The sequence below is a fragment of the Cygnus olor genome, chromosome 4 (genome assembly GCF_009769625.2).
Source record: "Cygnus olor isolate bCygOlo1 chromosome 4, bCygOlo1.pri.v2, whole genome shotgun sequence".
NCBI lineage: Eukaryota > Metazoa > Chordata > Aves > Anseriformes > Anatidae > Cygnus > Cygnus olor.
The window spans coordinates 55,550,474-55,575,400 of record NC_049172.1 but is presented as its reverse complement, the minus strand read 5'-3'; the positions used below and the strand labels follow the sequence as shown (position 1 = coordinate 55,575,400).

Sequence of the window (24,927 nt, the reverse complement as noted above, 5' to 3'; positions counted from 1 at the left end):
ATAATAAAAACCTACCAGTGCAGTGAATAGTCATAGCTTATGCAGGCATGTCACTTCAGTCTATACATTTATTTATTTTCTGCTTGTTCTCCAAATAATGTCATTGAATGTAGTTATTTTCTCCACTTTTATAATTGACTCACTTTTTTTTTTTTAATGGCTCGATAAAAAATGTATATAATTTCTTCTAAGCAAGTAAACACATTATTCTATTTGAAAATATTTGCATGTATATATTCTTGGTGCTGTTAAAATGAAAACAGTAATATGACACTTACAAGACATGCTCAGTTTATATCACCCGAGTCTGAAGAATAGAACATAATCTTTTTTTTTTTTTAATCTATAATGCAGACTGAAATTATTTCCATTTAAAAGAAAGGAAAAATAAATAAATAAACAAATAAATAAATAAATAAATAAATAACACAGTAAAACAGTGAAAGGTCCGAAATATTATTATTCCTACATAAATGATAATTCCAAAATAAAAAATATTTTATGCTTCCAAAGAACTTAGCTTTACCTCAGATGATCCAATAAACACATCATTTTAGATTATAATCCAAGATGTCAGTATATTTCTACTGGTTTAGGTTAGCTGCAGGTTATAGAACATCTCAAAAACAGTTTTTAAAGATGTGATTCATATAGCTTCCCATAATATCAGACTCAAACTGTGTACATTTAAATAAACTGACATTGTGAATATATTTGAATCATTCAATAAGCATTAAATCTGAAAACTATGTATGTAATCTCATCAGAATTCTGCATATGAAAAACATCGCTTTAATAAGTTCTGCTGCTAGTCAGAATTGTTTCCTGACCTAAATATTTTTTTTCCTTTTGACACAAATAATTAGCCTTTTTCATAGAATAACTACAATGTTTTTGATTAAAAGAGTAACAAGAATACAAAAGCAATATAAATATAGTTTATAGAAAAAAAGAACACACACTGTACCTGTCACTAGCCTAACAAATTCAGTAGCAACAACAACAACAACAACAACAACAAAACAGTGAAAATTTAACTTGAGTTTCTGGTTGATTGGTAATGAATAATTTAGCTTCATAACTATAATTTACAAATAATTTATTTGATTTACTATTCAATTTAAATGATGCAGCTAAGCATAAACCTTGTTTGAAATTTCAACATTAGAATGAATTCCGTGTAAGGTGAGGTAAAAGACTAGCAAACTTCCTTCCTGTTTACTAAAAACATTGCTAGACTTTGAGATCAGTTTTTGATTTGCAAGACCGAATGAACCATAGCCATACACATTATTTCACAGTGTTTGCACAGTATAATAAATTAGTATGGTATACCACTGGAGATAAAAGAAAACTGCAAACTGACAAAACATAATACAAGATTAGTGCTATGAAGAAAAACCTTATTTGGGGAAACTATAAAACAAAACAAAATAAAACAAAACAAAAAAAAAACTCTTTTAACCCAACTATACTTTTTCAATAGTTTCCACCATTAGAAAAATACTAAAAAATGAATCAATGACATGGAAGGGAAAATAAACTAAAAATAATTAAATAAAAAGTGCTTGGTTTTGTTTTCAAACGTTCATTTGATGAGCATAATGAAGAGAAATGTAGATACTTAAACAGAACAAAAATATTCACTTTCAGTGAATGCTTTTGGCATTTCTGCGTACTGACTATTTAAAACTAGCTAACATAAATTACTGTGTAAGTGATGCAGCTGAAATCATCAGACTACATTTCAGGGATTTTAGAACAGATCCCTAAATTACAATACCTGATTACCCTAAAAGCAAAATGAACAAATAAACTAGTCTGTATGATTCTTTAACAACCCATTGCTCTTTTTTTTGAGAAGTATTGTTCTCACTTCAAGAGAAAGAATTGTATTTAGAGTGGCCTACAAAATTTCAGCATTTCTCCCAGAAGCAAACTCAATATACAAATTTCTTATAAGGCATGTTTTCTATTAGTTCCTTATTCAGGGTATGTTAAAATGTATGTGCATGCATCCCATCTGCAGTTTCATGCACATAGTCCTTTTCATAGGATCACTTTCATTCTCATATGAAAAATGACAGTATTCATGAAATATGTAGTTATTTTCAGACTGCGTTTGGGGTGAGTGATTCTGAATCAGACATCAGACAGTTGTGGTGTTCTGAAATGCAGCCTCCCTGAGGATTTTTCAGGCCAACAAGATACGTGATATACTCTGTACAATTATTGCAGGTACTTTTCTTCCTTTTCTCACATAATGAGAAATCAAATAGCTGGACAAAATCAGGAGACATTCATTAACCTGCACAATAAATTCAATGCATCAGCTAAAAAGTCCATGCTTATAGCTGTCCACCTACACTATGTTTTACAATTGTAACAGTATAAAATGAATTCCAAGAGCAAATATACATATGAAAAGTTCCTTACTGTAAGAAGTGATCATTAGTAATGGTGTGGGGGACCTCTGCCCCTTGGTCTCATCTTCCCGTTTATAATTATATCTGTGTACATTTTTGAGCTATGCAACTATTAGTTTCCATTGTGTCAGCTGTAATGATTCAAGGCTGTTATGTGCTTGACTTAGTCCATGATAGAATGTTACACATGCAAATTTTTTCAAATACACTTGAGTTCAAGTAGATAATATAATCCAAGCCCAGGATATCTATATCATAATGCTCAGAATTCGAAAACTGTAGCTTTTTTTTTTTTTTTTAAGTAATAAAAATATACTTCAGTTACTGAAGAAAATGAACATGTTTTTATAACTGGGATACCTGACAAAGGAATGACTACCATAAAAATGTGATCTCAAGTTTATTTCTGTTATGTCTGTGTTATTACTGCAAACCATCTTTCCTATCTGAGAAGGGGACATTTAGCAGTCTGAAGTAATATTCTAAGGCTTTTATCTGAGTAAGACAAGTGGCATAAGAAAATAAATATATATTAATACTTCAGTAATTTATACCACTTCAGTCAGATAAATTCAGTCTCCAATATGCAGTGACATATATTGCCTTTTAAGAGCATAGAAATTGTCTAATTGTTGTGATAGGGAAAGTAGATATCTGGAATCATAGTTGAAGTGAAAAAAGATCAGCTTTGCTAAACTACTAATAAAAATAATAAAAATCATTACTGTAGAGATTTTGAAATTGATTTTGCTCATTAAATGCAAATTTCACAATTCTGAAAATCACCACAGCCAGCATATTGATTTTGGAAATTCTGATTCTCTAACATTAAAACGGTTTGATAATGGAATATGTTGTGGTTTATCCACAACATATTTTGGCTGGCAGCTGGTTTAGCTGGCAGCTAAACACTGTACACCCATTTGCTCACCCTCCTCCCCGCCTCAGTGGGATGGGGGAGAGAACTGGAAAAAAATGAAAGCCTGTGGGTTGAGATAAAGACAGTTTATCTGGATAGAAAAGAAAGGAAAATAATAATACTAATGATAATAGTACTACTAATAATAATGTGTACAAACAAGTGATGCACAATGCAATTGCTCACCACCCATTGACCGATGCCCAGCTTAACCCCGAGCAGCTGATCCCCCACCCCAGCCAACCACCCCATATTAATTGTTCAGCATGACATCAGATGGTATGGAATACCCCTTTGGCCAGTTTGGGTCAGCTGTCCTGGGTCTGTCCCCTCCCAGCTCCTGCTGCATCCCTAGTCTGCTCGCTAGCAGGACAGAGCAAGAAGCTGAAAAGTCCTTGGCTTGGTGTAAGCACTGCTCTACAACAATTGAAACATCAGTGTGTTATCAATATTATTCTAATCCTAAATCCCAAACGCAGCACCATACCAGCTACTAGGAGGAAAATTAACTCTATCCTAGCCAAAAGCAGGACAGAGTGTTAATGCATTGCCCTTTCAAAATCTTTTTGAATCTTTTCATGAGGTGCCATGAATTTGAAGAGTCATCCTTGGATGAAAAGGGACAAAGTAGTTTTGGGACAATGTAGTTTAGATGTAGTTTAGATGTAGTTTTCATTATTTCTTTAATAATACAGTGGGGTTTATAATGAGAATTCTGAAACATCTTAATGAAGGAAAACAAGATTTTGTACATTTGGTGCATATTTCTAGGTGCACATTAATGTTGTCCACAGATACTCTCATGCCTATTATTTTCAGTACACTGAGATCTACACATATATTGATTGCATAGTGAACTGAAATATAATGAATATTTTTCTCCTATTTAAAAAACATATATATATATTTTGCACAATAATGTTGTTGTTTCCTTGTAACTAAGCTGACACTTTCTCACGTCTTAGATAAACCACATCAAAGAAATTGGCTTTTCATTGTCTTTAATGCTTTTACTTGCACACAATTCTTCAATTTAATAATTTTTAAACACTACAGTTTTAGCATTATGAATGGAGAATTGCTGGTGTAGAAACAGTTGTAATAAAGGAAGATTAGTAAGTTTGAAGAGCAGAAGATTACATGGTGAGAAATATTTTGGAATGAAATACAATTTTTTCTTGAACTCCAATAGCATAAATCCCTGAAGACAGCTACAATTATATTTTTAGAATAAGAGATACAATGCAATTCCTCTTAAAAATGATAATCTAATAATACAAAGATCTCAGAAGACAGTGCTCTGTAGGAATAAAAAACACCAACAGTAAGTAATTTGTGACACAGCTGCTGAAACTATAAGAGCTCTATTAGTCTCTTTCTTTGTGAAATATCTATTAATAAAAATCTGAATCTGTTGAACTATGCCAGCAAGATGATTCCTAAGAGTGGTATGATGTGGACTCAAACCACACACCAGAAGTCAACTGGCAGAATGACAAGTGAGATTTCGTGCCAAGGAACAAAAATCAAGCAGATGTTTATTCTATGACAACTGAGAAATTCCTTGAGCATAAAGACAAGGAACCGCATGTTTTTATTGATTTTAAATAGGCACTTGATAGCATCTATCAAAAGGATTATTCTGCGTCTTGGAACATTACAGTACCCCAGAAAGCTACAAGCAATTACCCCTGACTTAAGCATATGGAAAGCACAATGAAAGTTAACAGTTCATTCAACTTTTTTTTTTTCCTCCTTAGACATTTCTTTTTATGTCATTTTGTCAAGCATATTTTATGAGTATATCTGAGAAGACAATTTAAGAAGAATTGTCAGAGCTGATTCTGATTCTTCTTGACTTTATTAACCCAATATCTTGAGCTTTTAGAACCAGATCATTAAATCCTTGAAGACAGTTTAAGATTTAGATTTTAGACTTTGTGAAGACAAGAAAATATTGTCTGAACAAAATGAATAAACTAGAGAGAGAATCATAAATTTTAAGCAGAAACAGATGAGCTGCTTCAAATACCTAGAAGTAAAAATTACTACCAGCCATACCGCTATATGTCTTGATTTAGTCAGCCTAGCTGCAGGGAAAAAATAGGGAGCTTGAAAGATATACCAAACTCACAACTCACAATCTATAATGTAATACAAACACAAGAAAAATAGCAAATTAACTTTTTTTTTTTTTTCTGAAAAGTTAAATTAGTCATGCTTTAGACCTATGCACATATATAAAAGAGAAGGTAAATGTAAACACTGAATGTTTAAGCAGTTTAGCTTGACGACTGTCCATAACATCATCAACCTTGTATCACCTTGGGATTAAGGCACTTGTTTTCCAAAAGGATTATCTACTAGGAGAGAAAGTGCCTAGATTTGTAGATTTTATTGTTTTACACAGAATACATTTTTCATTCATGCAAGAGAGTGGGACATTTGAGACACAGAGAGAGTTTCTGCCTAGGAGAATGCAGATTTACTGTCTCCTCTGAAAATATTTGAATTCTTCAGGTTACTGATCGGGCACGATGTACATCATCTTCATCCCTTGGTATCTGTGCATATATTACTGTATGTTTATCAAGAATAATGGGACCTAAAGGAGAACAAAAGGGAGCTGAAGTCTGTACATTGATATTTCTCACTGTGTCCTTAGTCACAGGCTTTCAGATTGATTTTGTATTACATAACTATTGAATATAAAAACAGAAACATAACCACAGGAAAATAATAATAGTAATAATGGTCATGGTCTCCTGTGCAGATCTGAGTCCTCTAAAACTGGTCTATGGTGCCAGGAGAATTAGGACCAAGCAACAGTATACTTGTTTTCCAAGTTCTTACTATTCTAAGAATACGTGAATTGCTCCTGCTGAGAAATACGAAAATTTTGCTATACTGTGAAAGTACATGCTCCTTGGACTACCATGTCTTGCATGTTTTGCCCTGGCAGTGTGTATCTCTGTACACTGTGATACAGCTTTTTAGCTTCTTATGTGCTCACCAGTCACCCATCACTGTTCATGACTCTTCTCCAGGGCCAAACAGTGAAATTCATGCTTAATTTTCAGTACAGGTTCAAATACAGTCAAAAAGACATGAGAAAGATGTTATTGAGAAATTTTGAATGGGATTTAGCTAAGAAAAGACAGTCCTCTATGGCAATAATGTATAAACTAAATGCAAGAGAATTGGTGCAGAAAATTGAAGTCTATAACCAATACTGTTATACTACTACTGCAAATAGGGCTTTAATTTCCAAATGGAAACATGCAACATTGAAAGGAGTAGTTAGGCAATTATATAAGGTTATATCTGCAGAAACCTAAGCTCTTCTTAAACACAAAAGCCCAAAGACAATCTGAAATTTACAAGTTAAATTGGAAAATAAGGAGGAATGACACCAGGATAAGAAATCATGACATAAACAGAGAAATGGTCACAAATTGGAAAGACATTGAGACTCAGAAGAGAACCAAAAAAGACAGGAGAAATAAACTAATCAGCAACAAAAGCTACACATGAATTTTAGGTCTGAAGATAGGGGAAAAGAAGAAAAAAGAAGGAATGTAAGGAAAAAATAATAGGCTATAGACTGAATATGATATAGATGCAGATCCTAAACTAAACAAATGTATTGTCTCAGTTTTCAGTAAGAAGAGTGTTGCTGAGTAGAATGAAGGTGCAGAAATGCTACCATATAATGCATAAAGAAAATGGAAACACTAATAGTGCTGGGTAGACATTGGTACAATGGTGATTATATATAAATTAAGCCCCTAGCACCATGAATGCCTTGCATGACAATAAAGCACCGAAAAAGAAATAATTTGGTTGCTAGGTAATTAGTTTGCCACTGGGCAAAAGGGAAAATGCACACACGCACACACACACATACCACCAACAAAGAACACTTTTAGTACAAATTGTCTTATAGCAAAGTCCTGTATCCAAGGGAACCAATGTGAAAATTTTCATGGAAATTGAAGACATTTCATCCTTAGGCAAGAATTAAATGTGTTCTTGAGACATCTGACCAAATGCCAAAATCCCTACAGAAATAATTGGTCATACAGATATCTGGCTAGAAAGAAACAAGTAAGAATCTTCTAATTATCCCTCCAAAATAACAGATATCATGACAGTAGCATGTTACCAGCAGGCAAACCTATAAATAGCAAAGATATCACCTTCACAGGAAGCTGTTTATCTAACTTATGCTTCATAATAAAATTATATCACTGGTAGAAATACATGATTTGAACCCAACTGTAGATATAAATCTTTAAGTATAAATGCAAGGAAAGAATATTAAAGTTGTAATCAATTCTTGACTATTTCTGTACAGAAGTGTATTTGGTTGGTTGATTGGTTTTGGTTTTGTTTGCTTGTTTGTTTGTGTATGTAGCATTTCCCTATAGATGAAAGATACTTCCATATTCTCTTCATTTGAATAACAGTCAAAATATTTTAGCAATCTTATTTATAACATTTTACTATCGAGATCTGTGCTTATATGTGCTCAGCAGCTTATTTTCAAAATTATGTAAGAAAGTACTAATAAAAAGTGAAATTAAAATTACTGCGATCTAAAGCTGCAAAATCTAGTAAAATAATATATCATGAGATTTATTCAAACAGAGAATTATATGGGTAGTCCAGGAAAATACAGCTTGTTTCACTGTTGCTTTTAGGAAAATATATCCCAGGAGGCAAAGAGTGAATGACATGAATAGGAATGATTTTGGTACATAAGAACTTATTAATGTTGCAAATGACAGCTCTTAATCAATTTGAAAAATTGCAAAGGTCTCCAAATAGTATAAAATATTCTGAAAATGACAAATGATTTGTCAGCTATTATTACTGCAGCATTTGTACTAGTTTGTAGAACAAGAATATCTCTTTGGTGGTATTTTCTAAACTTGGTAAGGTAACGTAACATTTTGTTAGCACGTCAGTTTAGCTACTCTTTGATACAGTATTTGTACAGTACAGTAAGATAAATTAATGATTGAAATCTACATAATATTTTAAGAAATATTTTTTAATTAAAATTGGAATATGGCTAGCGTTTTCTCCAAAGAACTGGTATAGAAGAATTCATTTTCATTATTACTACTAAGAACAGTATCATTTTAATTAAGTTGGATAACACAGAATCGCAAGTAGTTCAGTTATTTCTTACTGTTTCTTATCCTAGGACTCTATATTCAAGGGTTCATGTTTCTCATCAATTTGCTCTCCATTTTTTATGAAAGCAATATATTTAAATAATAGTTTAACGAATGCAATGATCAAGATGTTACAAGTTGCTATATATTTTTTTTCAATAATTACAGTTGTATTTTGTTCACAGTCTTTCCAATTTTTATGTATAACTTCAGTTTTAGTTTTGCTATTTATAAGGTGCATTTTTCTCTACATACTGAAGTGTTCTATTTCATGTCTTAATTATCTGTCAAGTACCTTACTTTTATTCTGATCTATGTGTTCCTTTGGTCACCTGATGATGAATGGAGTTGTGATTTCATTCCTTACAGCATACCTTGTGTGCAGGGGACACTACCTGTACAAAGACTTCCCCCCTTGCACAAAATACAGATACTTAGGCCTGTTGCCTTCATGTGAATCAACTTTCATCACTAAACTTTTGGATCCTGTAAAATAAGTATCACCTAAAAAAGAAAAAAAAAACTTTTCTGATCCTGATGTTAATTTCCTTTTTAAAACAGTCACACTTATGAAAATAAAGTGTGGGAAAGTATTGCGTTTTATTTTTTGTTTTGTTTTGTTTTTTAAAACATATTCTTATGTAATTAAAACTCATCCATATATCAAATATTGAACCATCAAATTTAAAGGACAATATTTTTCCCTTAAAGATATATTATTGCTACATAGTTTTCTGATAAATGTTTATGACTCTTTTGCCAAATATAGAAATATGTTATAAATTTTATATCAAAATAAAGCTTGTCAATCTCAGCATTATTAGACAGCCAGCTTTGCTGCACCATTTTCCAAAAAAAGTAATCAGAAGAAATGTCCCCAAGCCAATCAAAAATATAAATTCCCCATACACACTCGCATACACACATTCACGCAAGGACAATGATCAGATGAATATCTATTAAATACATGGCATGAATTGAAAAGGTTGCAACATCTATTTTCATCAACTTTGCAGACTATACTGAATTAGGGAGAAGAGTTGAAACTCTCCATGGCAGGGCTGCCGTACAGAGGGAGTTGGACAAGATGGAAGAATGTGCCACCAGGAACCTCATAAAGTTCAGCAAGGACAAATGCCAAGTCCTGCTTCTGGGAAGGAAGACCTCCCCTGCATTGATAAAGGCTGGGGTCTGACTGGCTGGGGAACAGCTTTGTTGATAAGGACTGGGGAGTGCTTGTAGACGGCAGGCTGGGCGTGAGCCAGCAGTATGACCTGCCAGCAAAGGCCAACTGTAACCAGGGCTGCACTAACAGGAGCACAGCCAGGAGGTCCATGGGAGTGATTATCCCCACTCTCCTCAACTTGTAAGGCTGTTATTTTTGGGACCCTCAATGTAGGAAAGATACTGATTTACTAGAACAAGTTATGGAGGTGCCATCAAGCTGGCAGGACTTGTGCTTGTTCATCCTGGAGAAGACATGGCTTTGAGGGAAGCTGACAGCAACCAATCTCATTGAAAAGAACATGCAGTCAGGTTCATAATGGTGTGTGGCAAGAGCATGAGAGACAGTGAGCCCATGCAGCAGTGTAGGCTTAGGGAAGAATGGCTGGAAAGTTGTCCAGCAGAAAAGGATCCAGGGGTGCTGGTCAACTCCAAACTGAACATGAGACAGCAACATGCCCAGGTGGCCAAGAAGGCCAATGGCATCCTTGCCTGCATCATGTGGACAGCAGGAGTAAGGAAGTGATTGTTCCCTTTTACGCAGCACTGGTGAGACCACACCTCGAACACTGTGTTCACTTTTGGGTCCCTTGCTATAAGAAGGATATTGGGTTGCTCAAGCTCGTCCAGAGAAGAGCAATGAAGCCGGTGAAGGGACTAAAAAACAAGACTTATCAAGAGCAACTGAGGGAATTGGTATTGTTTGGTCTGCAGAAGAGGAGGCCAAGGGGAGACCTCATCACTCTCTATAACTACCTAAAAGGGGATTGCATCAAAGAGAGTGTAAGTCTCTCCTCAAGTGACAAGTGATAGGATGTGAGGAAACAGTCTAATGTACTAATGTACTAATGTACTACTAATGCACCAGGGTACTTTTAGATTGGACTACTTCATGGAGACTGTGGTCAAGCATTGGAATGGGATTCTCTCCAGGAATGTGGTGGCGTTCCTTTCCCTGGAGGTATTTTAGAGACATGTGGACATGGTACAAAGGGACATGGTTTAGTGATGGGGCTCAGTAAGTTAGGCAGATGATTGGACTTGATGATCTTGAAGGTCTTTTCCAACCTAGATGATTCTATGATCCAAGTTTTAGCAAGGTACTGCTTGTAGAGAACATTTTTTCCCTTTGAGGACAGTCAGACACTAGAACTGGTTGCTTCTGAGAGACTGTGCAGTCTCCATCCCTGGAGGTTTTCAAGACCTGATTGAATCAAACTCTAAGCAACCTGCTCTGATCTTACAGATGAACCTGCTTAAGCAGGGGGTAGGACTAGAGTCCTCCTGAAGTGCCTTCTAAGAATTATTCAAGGATTTCCCTGTTTTAGTGAATGACATCAGATAACTACAAAAATGACGCAGACAGATTCCATTTAAAAACAAAGAAATAAAAAACACAGAGAAACTGAAAACAAATGACATATCAGACCTCGATGAAATTTATTTTAATTCCATTCTGCTAGAATTGAGATTAGATCAATGTTAATTACTGTGGAAATAATGAGATCTCATATTCTCTTTCTAAAAAATATCATTATGCATTTATAATAGGAACAGTTCCTTCTATTTAATATACAACTCTGTTTAGCAAAAAGATGAAAGCAAATGTTCTATTAATTTTGAGTCCTTTATGTTGTAAATTTCTAGTTTCTTTTAGTGACCTCTCTCAACAGCATATGAAATACCTTATGAACTTTTCAATATTTTTTAAAAGAACGTTATATTATCATTTATTTTTCTACAGACTTTTATTTTGGAATACAGAGAAATAAAAGAAACTACATTTCTCACTATAAAAAGTAATTGTAACTCTTAAAAGAGACTGCAGTTACAATGTGTGTGTACAAATATACATTTATATATAATTATGTATATAAGGATGTATAAATGCAAATGTGTGTGCAAATACACATATGCATACATAAACAGTATCTCATCCCTCCATTTTTTTGATATTATTGAAAATAGTAGTGCCACATAAACATAAATTAATACTAGCAGTATTTGACACTATCTTTAACATCTTGTATTTAACTGTTGTAACTAGAACATTAGTTGGTTTCCCTTCTCATAAAGGAAATTTCTTTCATTAACTCACATGCCTATAATGCAATGATTAAGGAAAATTATGATTTTTTTTATAAACTTCTAATAGGATTAGTCATTGTTAGTTTTCATTCATGAGTCTGATCACTAACGTGGTTATGAGTCTGAATGAATTGTACAAGACTTACAGAAGAACCCAATATTAACTGTATTAGTATTTTGTTTTCATCAAAATTCTGGCACCTGGATTAAAGTTTAGTAGAAACACATAGGGGTGTTTTTTGTTGTTGTTGTTGTTTGTTTGTTTGTTTGTTTTATGATTTTCCTGTTTATATTAATTATATAAAATTCTGTGGTGCAATTACTGATAATCATTACAGCTGAATAGCAATATCTCTTTTATTATGTTAATTAAATGCTTTTTAAGGTACTTAATCTGAAGTCTTGTAAATATTTATTAACCCCCCTTTATCAAAACCTTATTCAAAATTCATGAGAGCAGCCTAAGTGTTTATCTCTCAAAGGTAATTGGGGAGCTGGAATAATATTTTCATTATGAATGTCAAGTAAGTGAGAGAAATCAAAAAGGTAGTTAAGATGTTGTATAACATAAACTTAACAGTATTAAAAAAATAATTACCTCTTCTATATGTTGATAAATAAATTAAGCATAAAATTAATTTAAAAATATAAAAGTATGCAACAAAAAATTGTAACTGAAATCCTAGCAAATCTATGTATTGTTTTGAAAATTTGATATTTATAAATTTGTCAAGTAATTATATTTGCTGGTGATAATTTCAAGTCAACAGCAGAAATCAACACAGGTGTAAAAAAAGCAGTTATCCCATTCCATTTACTGATTCCCTGCACTGCATGAACCATCTGCTAGTAATTTCCTTTCATTCTGATAACTGCTTAGTCTGGTGTTTCTCTGAAGTGTCAGTCTGAGACACTGTTCATAGCAAAGAAAAAATCTCAGAGAGACACTTAAATCTACATGACTAAGTTTATCCACATTTGTAACTAATACAAATCAACATTTATTCTTAAGCTGTGCTTCTCTGACATTCTGATGTTATTAATATTAAAGACAGATAAGGATTAATAGGATGATTTACAATGGATTGAACTATAGATAGTTTCCAAGTAATTCTCACATTGAAAAGAGCAAATGAAATATATCTGTAAATATATTTGAGTTTATATTAAACTAAATCTTTTAATTAATAATGTGGATTGTGCCACATTATATTGTGGATTTTTTTAGTCGTGTGCTGAACATTTATACTGACAGTAAGAAATGCAATTGGTATTTGCACTGTACCTTTAAAAATGAGCTGTCAATGAGCTTCCAGACCATATAAGTGCAATAGGCCCTAATCAGGTTTGAAAACCCAGTGTAAGCGGTGCAGTAGTAGAATATTTTCAATGCCAGGTGGAGTATAATTTCCTTTAAACAGCTTGTCAGAATTGCTGTTAACGCAGTTGCACTGAAACTCAGGTCAACTAAATCAATTAAAAACTTTCCTAACCTCTGTTTCCAAACTTTATGATGACGAATCATTTCAACCTCTAAAGGAGTTAGGAATATTTGGAAAAAATATAACTAGCCAGGCAGTTGTCACCATGTTAAGCAATCATTGTTTTAGAGTTCCAGGCAACAAAACTCTTGGAATATGGCAAAAGTAACTAATGTTGCTGTCTTTCACTCTAAAAAAAATAATTCTAGGATAAACTTTTTGAAAAGTTAACTGTTCTGCAGAGTTCATAAGGTCTGAAAATTTTGGATAAAATAAGGAGTTTCATTATACAAATCAAAACAAAAACAAAACAAAACAAAACACCATCACCACCACAAAACCTGCCATACTGTCATTTCAAAGAATTTCAATTCAAATAATTACACTTGTTCACCAGAACCCAAGAAGATATTTTCTTGTGGTAATTTTCTCTAAAAGTGGTCATATGACGATGAAGTGGGCATCCTTATGCCAATCCAAAAAAGATATATATCACCTTTGAAACAAATACTGTAAAGACATTTGTAATTATGTTGTCTTGATCAAGGTCATATAATAAACTCTAAGAAAGAACTAGGAATTCCCATCCCAATGTTTTAATCACAGCATAAATCAAAGCAGCATAAATCAAAGGCAGTCAAAGCACAGCATAAATGTGGTAGTTAAATGTTACAGAAACAACGTATTAGTGAACTGAGAACATGCCTCTTTAATCTTTATTGAAAATTTAAGGAAGAAATAAGTAATAATGCATTGATATTTCACACTCTTCTTACTTTCAGACCTTAGAATTGCTACAACCATTGTGCCTTCCAAAACTTTTTATTGACTACCCTCAGGGTGAATGTAATGAAATATTTTAAAGGATATTGAAAGGTTATTTTCTCTAAAAACTGTACAATGACTTTTCAAGCAAGATATTTCAAGAAAGATATTTCTAGAGATGATTTTTTGAGGGCCAAACAAACCAACTTTTTTTTTTTTTGTCAAATTTGATAAAAAAAAAAAAAGTTAAAAATCAGAGTTCAAATAATTTTAACTGACTTTAGTTACATCTAATGAATGTATCTTTTTCCCTTCAAGCACTAAAATGGGTTAAAAAAGTGATAAGTTTTATACTGCTGCTCATTTTACTGAAAAGTAGACAGAATAAAGTCAAAACCAATGTCATACAGGCTTAACAGAAAATATATTTGTTAGCCAATATTGGACTTCTGATACATTTAAAGGAGGAGGTGAGTTTTAATGAAAAATTAATTGGTTGCTGATGTACCTATGTACTGAAATTTTTCAATGTTTTTTGTTGTTGTTTTTATATTTGATTGGTTAGTATACAGTGTACAACAGGCTCAAGTGTCATTTAATCTCTGTTAGAGTGGTATGCACAGCATTTCACACACACACACACACACACAAATGCAGTGTACTATGTGCTTTCAGAGAATTGCCTTTCATTTCAGAAATGCTGTAAACATTTCACACTGTGGTACAGAATTGGCAGTCTTCTGAAAAGCTCAACAGATATACAGACTAAAATATTAGAACATCACAAGGCTTCTGTGTACCACCAAATGTGTTTTACACCTGAGTCATGAAAATTACTTGTTTCCATATATCATAATTTTTCCTATCAATACCACTTCTGTAGGGCATCTTGGAAGTTGAATACATTCTGTATATCATGCACTAGTTTCAAGAATTGCAGTTAGGTCCTTCCTGTTCTTCCTCATTTCCATTCTCAGCCAATATCACCAAAGTTAATAAATTTGATTTGATATCATGTTCCACAGAAAATGAATTCCTACTGAAGTGTCTGGTGTTTTCTGTCGCGAGATAATGATTTTCAAAATAGCTACATATAAAAAGGATCACTGTTCATCCTTAATTTTCTTAATACCACCAAATCATAGCCTTTTAGCATAAGAGTTAGTGCTATCCTTTCTGCCTTCTTCCTTCAGCAAGATTTCAAAAACAGTATCCCACTTCTAATCCAACAAACTGTGGATTTGTTGGATCACTGAGTACTATTAATCCTCACCTTGGTTTGTCTACATAATGAGTATTTTGATTACAAAGGTGGCCGATTGATCTATCCTGTGACAGGTTACAGAGGGTATAGCCTCCATCAGATTCTCTTATTTTTGCTGGTGCTTCATTATTATCCATTTCTGGAAATTTAGATTAAAACTCCTCTAGTAAAAAAGTCAAAATCATACTTGTCTAGAGCAAGTCATTTGGCAAAGCTTTCAAAACCAGATGATTATAGTCCCTGTCACTCAGATTAAAATATATCTTTTTCCAAAGTCTATTGAAGACTTTCCATTCAGAAAACAAAAAAATGAAATCCCAGAAGAGCACATAGATTGTGACTGAAGAATTCATCTCCAGGATTAACAGTCTCCTAATTCAGAGCAGGAATATGATTCAGATTCTCTCATATCATGATTACCAGGAACACTTGGTTTTAGTCTTTCCCAAAATTGTATACATGATCTTAACTGTTAATTAACTAGAATACATGAGCAAATAAGAATGGCAGACGGAGACAGACACAATTATAATGCAATAGACAGTGTCTATCTTTCCTCTCTGCTTTGTTGAATCTTGGATCTTTCCCATTCTTATTTTATTGCCTTCCTACAAAAGGAAATGCAAAAAGTTTCATTCAAACACAGAAATATCAGTATCAGAATAATAAATAATCAATCTATCAATCAAAATAAAATGGAAATTAAGAAAATTACAAAAATTAAGTTTAAAAAAAAAGAAGTATTGAATTTAAAATAGTTTAAGTTATCCTTTTGTCTGTCTAGGTTCCTAAACTGTTCAATGATGTGTTGTTGACATAAAGTAAGAATAATTTTCTTATTTAACTGTTCATCTCAGTTACCCAGCTTATTCTCAATGTGTTTGTAAAGCAATGCCATTGAAGAAATTCTTAAAAGAACACTAATACAAACTAAGCTTTTACCATACTTCACCAAACAAAAAGGAAGAAAATTATTTAAAAGATGAAGACAAATTGTTCCTTTTTTCACCAGATTGTCTAGGGCTGTCAGTACTAAGCAAGTCCTCTTGGGGCAATTCAATAGGCAGCAACATATCAGGATAGAGCCATTAAGACAGACACCGTTTCACTTGTGAGTTGCAGTGACACTGCAGAAGCAACTGTTGCTATCTAACTGCACTGTCTGGGTAGTAGTGGCTGTTCCCTAGTAAACTTAGAAAAGAATATGAAGAAATTTGATCTACCATATTTAAAATAAGTGTGTACACACTCTCGTCAATCACCTGAATGGTTCTGAATTGAACATAAAGTTTAATGTTCAATTTTGGAAAAATAAAATAAAATATAATAAAAAATTAAACTAAGCTTTAACAGCTATTCCAAAAACATTAATTTTATGATCATCTAATTAGGCAAATGTAAACACAAAAGCCATATTGGCAACAATATATTTTATCCAGTAGTAAATGAAGCAGAATACACTTCAAGCATTTATAGATTTAAAGAAGAAAACCCATTTATTTTGTTTAGACAGAAACAAAATCTGAAGTAATCATTAAAATCACAGAAGAATTTGATGGAATATTATACTTACGTACTGTACACAAAGCATCCTTAGTGGAATGGGTACACCACAGCATCAGTCATGGTCTTGCTTTCTAAAAGATCTGACCAAAAGTTACTAGGTAAAAAATAAGGGACAGCTCTTCTCAGCTGCACAAATAGAACTTAACAGTAATGTCTTCTTTTATAATTCTTAGTGACTTCTTTTAGGCACGTTACTCTAGTTGAAGGCCAGAACAGACACCACATCCATCTGATTTAATATATCTGTACAAATTAGCATACAAAAATAAATAAATAAAAATGCATTAGTGAAAACAAAGGAAAGTGTCTGAATCATTCTTGCATATAGAAAGAGCAGAACATCAGGTCACATGCATAATTTTATATTAAATTTAAGGAAGAAGCAGTGGGTTAGACCTCCCATGAAGCATCTTTTCTATGACTTGTGAATCCAGAAATAAGGAAATTGTACAGGTTTATGCCTGGCAGGAAGTCTTCAAATTTTGTATCTTTCCGTTACTTCAAAATAATGTAATCACACAGAAAACTACGATAAACTGGAATAGCATGTAGGATTCATGAATAGCTTCAGACCAACTACAAGCTCTTTTGACTAAACTGTATGCTCTTTGTACCTAAAGCGTACCTGAAATGGAAGTACCTGAAGGTAATTCAATTTCAAGGGAAACTATGAACCAGATGGTAAATTATTTTCAAGATACTCTTCAAAATGTCCCAATATTTTTTATTAATAATAAAGGAAAAATATATGTTTAAATTGTTATCTTTCAAATGTAATTTAATCAGTTCTGCTTCCAGGATTAAATTATATCTACTCATAATAGTATATCATCAGAATAAAAAACATTCCTAGAAGAGGAACAAAACAGCAATGAAGATGTCATTATAATCATTCACATTAAAATGTCTTTGCTTCTAACAAGTAGGGTTACAACACCATACAGTGCTCTTTCTTGGCAGTTACATTCTAGGATATCAATTTTCAGTTAACATATATAATGTTGTAAATAATGAGGACTTTTTCTGTGCTATAATTTCAAATTTTGTTTAGAAAACCCCATACACTCTCAAAGAAATTAACACTTCAAAAACAATGCAGTTTCTCTCCTGTGATTTTTTTTTCTTTAGATTCAAACGTCCACATCTGATATCCATTTACACTTCAACATTTTAATTTAATAGGACTACTTTTCTGTTGACAGTATGCCTCAAATTACTTGAACATAAACTGTGTAATAAATATTTCTGTGGCAAAATGAATCTTCTGAAATAATCATTGGTCATTATCACTAGTATTAACAATTACTGGCCACTTAGATCTGCTTGTCAATATATGTAAGGCTCATTTCTGAACTATCACAGAAGATTATGCACTGTCATCAACACGTGAATAGTTTTATAACCTTGTTTGTCTACTAGAATGTTTTCATTCCACAGAAAAAGGTGTCAAAAAAAGTCAGCCCTCAAAGCCAGAAAACTCACTTCAGTAAAACAAACTGTCTTCTCTGTCTGGTATAGTTTACGTAGTGGTCCTTTAGGTCACAGTAGCTCAGATGGCTTGTACTCACCCCTGATATTGTGGTGAGACTTTTTTTTTTTTTTTTAATTTGCCTTGTTAGCCAACTGTCTTAGTAGCAGTCTAGAAATGAGCAGGTCCTGAGAGACAAGCTGTTTAAAGCATCCATCCATGCTATGAAACAATCAAGTGCTTTGATCCTGGGATTTTTTCTTTCTGTCCCAATGGATATTTGTTTATTTATGCAAAGTGGAACCAAAGAAGATGCTGGGAGGACTTTCCTACAATAGAGTCAATGGCTCCGTAATGACAGGCAAACAAGAAACTAAAACTCATAAACTGAATCAGCAATAACAGGGATTTGAATTTCTGGATAGTGTACAAGGAGAAAGAGTCTATATTTTGCTTTAGCCAGGTACTCCACCTTAAAACTGAGAACAAAACTTTTCTTGAGCCTGTCACAAAAAAGTCATTGCTTCAGAAACTTACATTTTTGAACTAGTTTTTCTAAAAACTTAAATCTTCATCTTTAAACTGCCACATGGCAGTATTTTTAGCTCAAAACCAGCACTCCAGATTTGCTGATTGTCTAAGAAAGTTTTAAACTCACTGCAGATAGGATAAAACACATTTTTTAAGAATGTCAAACCAATCATTCAGACATAAAAGCAATACTTTATGTTAATTAACTGGTTGCATAACTTACCTTAACCCTATTTTCTCCCACTCATTTTCTTGTATTCACTAATATAAAAAGAAATGTAATAATCCAATTATTTGTCACAGAAGACAAAAGTAATCAACTCAAAAGATACCTAGGAACCTAGCATACTGAGAACAATGTATAATTAACAAAGTGTTATATTAATTCTTTTTTTTTTTTTTTTTTTTTTTTCAGCAATGAGTTTAAAGCAAATTAATGACTTTGAGTTGAAAAGACAATAACATTTCAAATTTGGAAATCTTCATTGTGTCTATTTGATATTCAAACTGTATTTAAACTGCTTTCTTGTTGGGACTATGAGTTTATCCTCTGAGTAAATACATGAAGGGGGAGATGAAGCATTTTTTCTACAGCAAGAAATCACAAGCTTCTAGCTTCGATCCTCCTCTGCTGTATCTGTTCAGCACTGGCTACACGAATTCTTACATGCTTGCCATATTAGACTCTTGCTAATAAAGTCTTTGTTAATATCCTTTTGATTTCTTGCTTATCATTCTATATGCAAGGAAGCCTGTTCCCTTTCTCATGCACCTCCCCCTCCTTCACTTTGCATCGCACAGAATCTAATCTATCAGAGTACATCTTCCCAAGGATAAGGCACCCTGACCATTTCCATCTTCAGCAAGGGGTAGGTATCAAGCTCTCCTTTCAGCCCAAGACTTAGACCAGAATCAATGTTAGGAGTTACATCTGGACAGAGAGTGCTGCAATACCAGAAGAGATGATTGCGACAGCTGGTGCAGAAGAGCTCATCCTGTGTTCTCGTTATTGTGATTTGTGATTAATACTTTCTTACAAACAGCATTTCCAGACTTCCAGTATGCATTTTGGAAACCATCACATGCTTTGCTCCTGTTTTACATCCTATTCTGAAAGCTCCTCATGCTCCCCAGGTTCCAGATAAATTAGGAAGCCAAATACAAGTCTGGTCCCCACCTTCACGTTAGTCAGAACCTTGCAGGGAACTCTTACAGTATCTGTTAGATTCTGGTCATGGCTCACTTAACTTTTATTCATACCAAACTCTCATTGCTGAAAAACATTTTTTTTAAGTTTAAGAATGATTTTAAAAATAATAATAATAATTAACATGCTAACATATTAACTGGCATTTTTTACATAATAGATTTATAATGCATTTATAACATAAGTATAAATGACAGTAGCTAGAAAATACATTAATATAGTGCTGAAAGTACCTGCTAGTCTGCAAGTTCAGTGTTACTCCTTAGACCAGAGATTTTTTCCACAAATTCCCCAGATAAGGGAATTCTAGATAAAAAGTGTGTTTTTTGTTGAGTAATATATTCTGTCATTTGGAAATTATTGATTAATTGCATGCTAGTTAGTAACTGATGTGTCACCTCCTTCTGAAGCTTGTCTATATCTGTGATATGGACAGAAATATTTCCTTAAATGAAATAAAAGATAATTATAAAAATAACAATAATAATCATCATCAACATCATGAAATAGCAGTTCTGTCTAGCTTCAATTATTTACAAGAGTAACATCAATTCTAGATTTCCCACTCCAGTTTTAAAACATGTTGGCACAGAATGCTTTATTTATGTAGCTAGTGCACTTTTTTTTTTTTTCTTTCTGAATTACATTTTGGATGTGTATATACAGTCCCTTCACAGTTATTCTTCCTCTTTTCTGTATCTTCTCTGTTCATTTTTAAAACTGAACCCTCCTTTTCATCATCCTGTTTTGATGGACTGATCACTTTTCTGGTCTATAATTTTGTCTCCCTTATCTTCCTTGTTTTTCATTTAAGACTTTCAAGTGGCCTATCAGCACCTGTTAGAGTACATTTAAAACAAGCTGTTTTAAATAATATTCAGACACAGAATTTTATTTAATTTTTATTTTATTTTATTTTATTTTATTTTATATTTTATTTTATTTTATATTTTATTTTATTTTATTTTATTTTATTTTATATTTTATTTTATTTTATTTTATTTTATTTTATATTGTTTCAAGTTCATTTAACTCTATTGCTGGTGGTTTTTTCTTTCTTTCTTTCTTTCTTTCTTTCTTTCTTTCTTTCTTTCTTTCTTTCTTTCTTTCGTTTTAATTTTATAAACACTCTGATGTGTTCTCTCAGGCCATTTTCACTAGTTCAGTCAGTGCAGCAATCTAGGTATTGCAGTCATCTGTTCTTTGCCAAGAAAGTCTTCTTTATCTGTTCTCTGGAATTGTTAGAATGATATATCAGTTACCTGGAACTGAATATATCTTAGAAATATATTAAGATGAAAGAATGATTAAAAAAAACTTTTAGCTACTAATTCAATTGAAATTGTATATACTTTAACCTGTTTCAATAGTATTATCTTCTGAACTGATATCTTATTAAGACTATATCAATATTAAGGAAGTTATAATTATGCAAAAATGTACATCGGGAAAAAAAAATCAAGTTGTGATTTGACCCAGCAGGCAGCTATGTACCACACAACCGTTCAGAACTCAAGTGTTGAGAGAAAAATGGTTTAATAGGCGAGGGAAGAAAACAAACAAACAAACAAACAAACAAAAAAAGTGATGCACAGTGCAATTGCTCACCACACACTGGCAGTTCCAGCCAGTCCCTGAGCAATGGCAGCCTCCAACCCCTCTCCCCCTCCCCCCCCCCCCCCCCCCCCCAATTCCCCCTGGTTTTGTTGTTTAACATGATGTCATATATTATGGAATATTTCTTTGGTCTTTTTGGGTCAGCTGTCCTGGATGGGTTGTTTTCAGCTTCTTCTGTACACCCAGCTTACTCATTGGCAAGGAAGCATCAGAAGACACTCAACAGCTAAAACGTCAGTATTATCAACATTGTTTTCATCCTAAATCCAAACACAACGCCATACAAGCTACAGGGAGGAAAATTACCTCTATTCCAGCCAAAACCAGGACACGAGTGTTAAGTGTATGGCTACATGCATTTTTTAGGATAGAGTATGCATAAGAAAGCAAATTCCTCTGCTGGAGATTAGAAGTCACATTATTAATTTTCCTTTAAAAAAAAATAATAATATAAAACTTGCCTTTCTGATTCAAGTAGGGTTTTTGTGTGTGTGTGTATGTTTTTTAACCTTATTAATTCAAGGTTTACTTCTTCTAGGTAAACATAGTAAGAATTGGAGGCTTACTACTTTGGAACACACACACACAAAAGAAAAAAATAAAAAAAAAATAAAAGAGAACATTAAAATGAAAAGGGCTTTAAGAAACAGTTGTTTCTCAGTGTAATTTTTTACTCAAAAACTAACAAAGTAAGTAATAAAAAAAAAAACAATATTTGAAGTATATAATAACTGTTTTATTTTAAGAAAATCAGCTCTCACACTTCTCAATTTTCCACAGCAAGCAAATAGATGCAAAAATTGAAAAACAAAATAAACAAGAATTCTATTAGAGGTTAACTTTAAATTTCAGTCTAATTTTAAACTTGATCAGTTATTAGATAAAGTTATTACACTGGCTTTCAGATAGAATTAGAATTACTCTATTTTGAAGTAAAGAGGTGTAAAACTTTTTTTTCTCTTTTTTTTTTTTTGGTGGAAAACAGAACAGATTGTCACCAAAATTTGTCATAAGCAATCATAAGCAATATAGACGACCACAACCTCTTTTAGTGACAGAGAACATTTCTTCAATATGCTGAAAAGAAAGTCTTGTTGTTCAATATGGATTTTGTCAAATATTTGTGTGCATATATGTTCAATAAACATGAAATGTTAAAGCATGTCTGTACTGGTTTTATCATTCAAGGACAATAGACAATATTTCACTGCCTAAGTAAAACAGATTTAATTGCTGAACAAGATTTCAAGGAACTGAACTTCATTTTAATCACAAAGAAGCTGTAAGGCAATTTTCAATTACAACAAGCTTTTTATTTTTATCCAGCTGTTTATCCCTGCTGATTCCAGAAATTACGTGTAAATTGTCTCAGATTTTGAAGTGCTACACCTACTGAGTTTTTTCTGTTGTCAGCTGATGAAGTATCTGTGATTAGAAACTCACTAAATTGGCATTTTTTAAGATTCATTACTCCACCCTGTATATTTTTGGACTAGATGATTGAATATGAAGAAGGTTTTGTCGTCCCAAAGGACATTATTCTTCCTAATTAAGTTGTTGGTAGAACAAACTGCTCACCTATCCTGCAACAACTTCAAAAGGTAATACAGAAACTAAGCTTTCGACAAGAGTCTACAGGGTATTGGAGAATCAGGTCAATAACAATCTTTTTCTTAAAAAAGTTTCAGATAAATTTACACTAGAATGATTTGCATAATAATACTGTCTTTAAATTTGTACTATTACTCTATTAATTGTTCATACCTTAAATTTAGGGATACACACCTGTCTGTATATTTAACTCAGCAGATCATATTTATGATGTTTGTGTTTTAATATGAGAAGAGCCCTTGTTTGAGTTCACAAAATTTTCTCTTTGCATATTACTGTTATATATCATGTTGTCGGAAAAAGAGAAGGTCCATTTTTATTCACAGTTAACTCATATGTATATTCTAACACAAATTAAATAATTTTGAAATCACATACCGACTGAATACATCATTATAGGGTAATAGTTCTGCATAGTAATTATGTAGTACGAGTATTAAAATGGGCTTGTAGATTGCATCCATTCAGCAGGCTTTCAGCATCTTTGGCATGTACAGCATAACAGTCTTGGACACTGACAGTCTGTAACCTTGCTAATTGGAAATGATAGGATTTTTCTCCATATTTGGTAAATACTATAGAAAGATTTGCAAAGTACTGAGTTAGAGATAGTTATATTTGCCCTTTCATATGTAACAAAACAGGCAAATTAAAATTGCTGACACATAAAAATTAAAATGAAGGGTCACATTCCTCCTTCTCTTCCATATATGCAGTCTCAGTGCACTTAAATGCAACCAAAAAAAAAAAAAAAATATTGTTTAGACAAAGAGGAGCTCTTCCCAAGGTAGACAAAAACTGAATAACTCAAACTATGACCTCTCAGAGGCTATTAAAATCACTCAGATATATGCTGCTACTTCTTAACTGAGAGGTCACTACAAAGCACTTTTTGTTCTGGAGTAAATGTACAGACAGTTGTTTTGGTTTTGCCTGGAATAGAGTTGGAAGGAACCCACTAGGATCACTGAACCTAACTCTTAGATGATGCTGTGTTTTGGATTTTTGATTAAAATTGTGGTGATAACACACCTATACTTTTAGATGTTGCAGAGCAGTGCTTACACAGAGCCAAGGAATTTTCTGCTTCTCATGCTGCCCCACCAGAGAGGTGGCTGGGGGTGCACAAGAAGCTGGGAGAAGATACAGCTAGGAAAGCTGAACCAAATTGACCAAAGAGATATTCCATACCATGTGTTGTCATGCTTATCAATAAAATCTGGGGAAAGAAGGAGGAGAGGGGTATGTTTGGAGCGATGTCTTTTGTCTTCCCAAGAAACTGTTATGCATGATGAGCCCTATTTTCATGAAAATGTCTGAACCTCTGCCTGCTGATGAGAAGCTGTGAATGAATTCCTCGTTTTGCTTTGCTTGCACACGCAGCTTTTGCTTTACCTATTATCTGTCTTTACCTCAACCCATGAGTTCTCATACTTCTACCTTTCTCATTCTCTCCACCATTCCACCTGGGGGAATGAGCAAGTGACTTGGTGATGTTTAGCTCTGTATTGGAGTTAGACCACAAGAAAAATAAATGAATTTATTTATTTTTTGATATCTCCAAATTCAGAAGTGTA

The 24,927-nt window shown here is 33.1% G+C and overlaps 1 long non-coding RNA gene across 1 annotated transcript; it reads left to right on the top strand.

The window, feature by feature from the left end:
* Positions 1-3,560: 3,560 nt before the first annotated feature.
* LOC121069478 lies at positions 3,561-24,656 on the top strand. The gene is made up of 3 exons (XR_005819448.1): positions 3,561-3,881; positions 10,920-10,924; positions 24,647-24,656. It is a non-coding gene; the product is annotated as an uncharacterized LOC121069478 (long non-coding RNA).
* Positions 24,657-24,927: the final 271 nt, after the last annotated feature.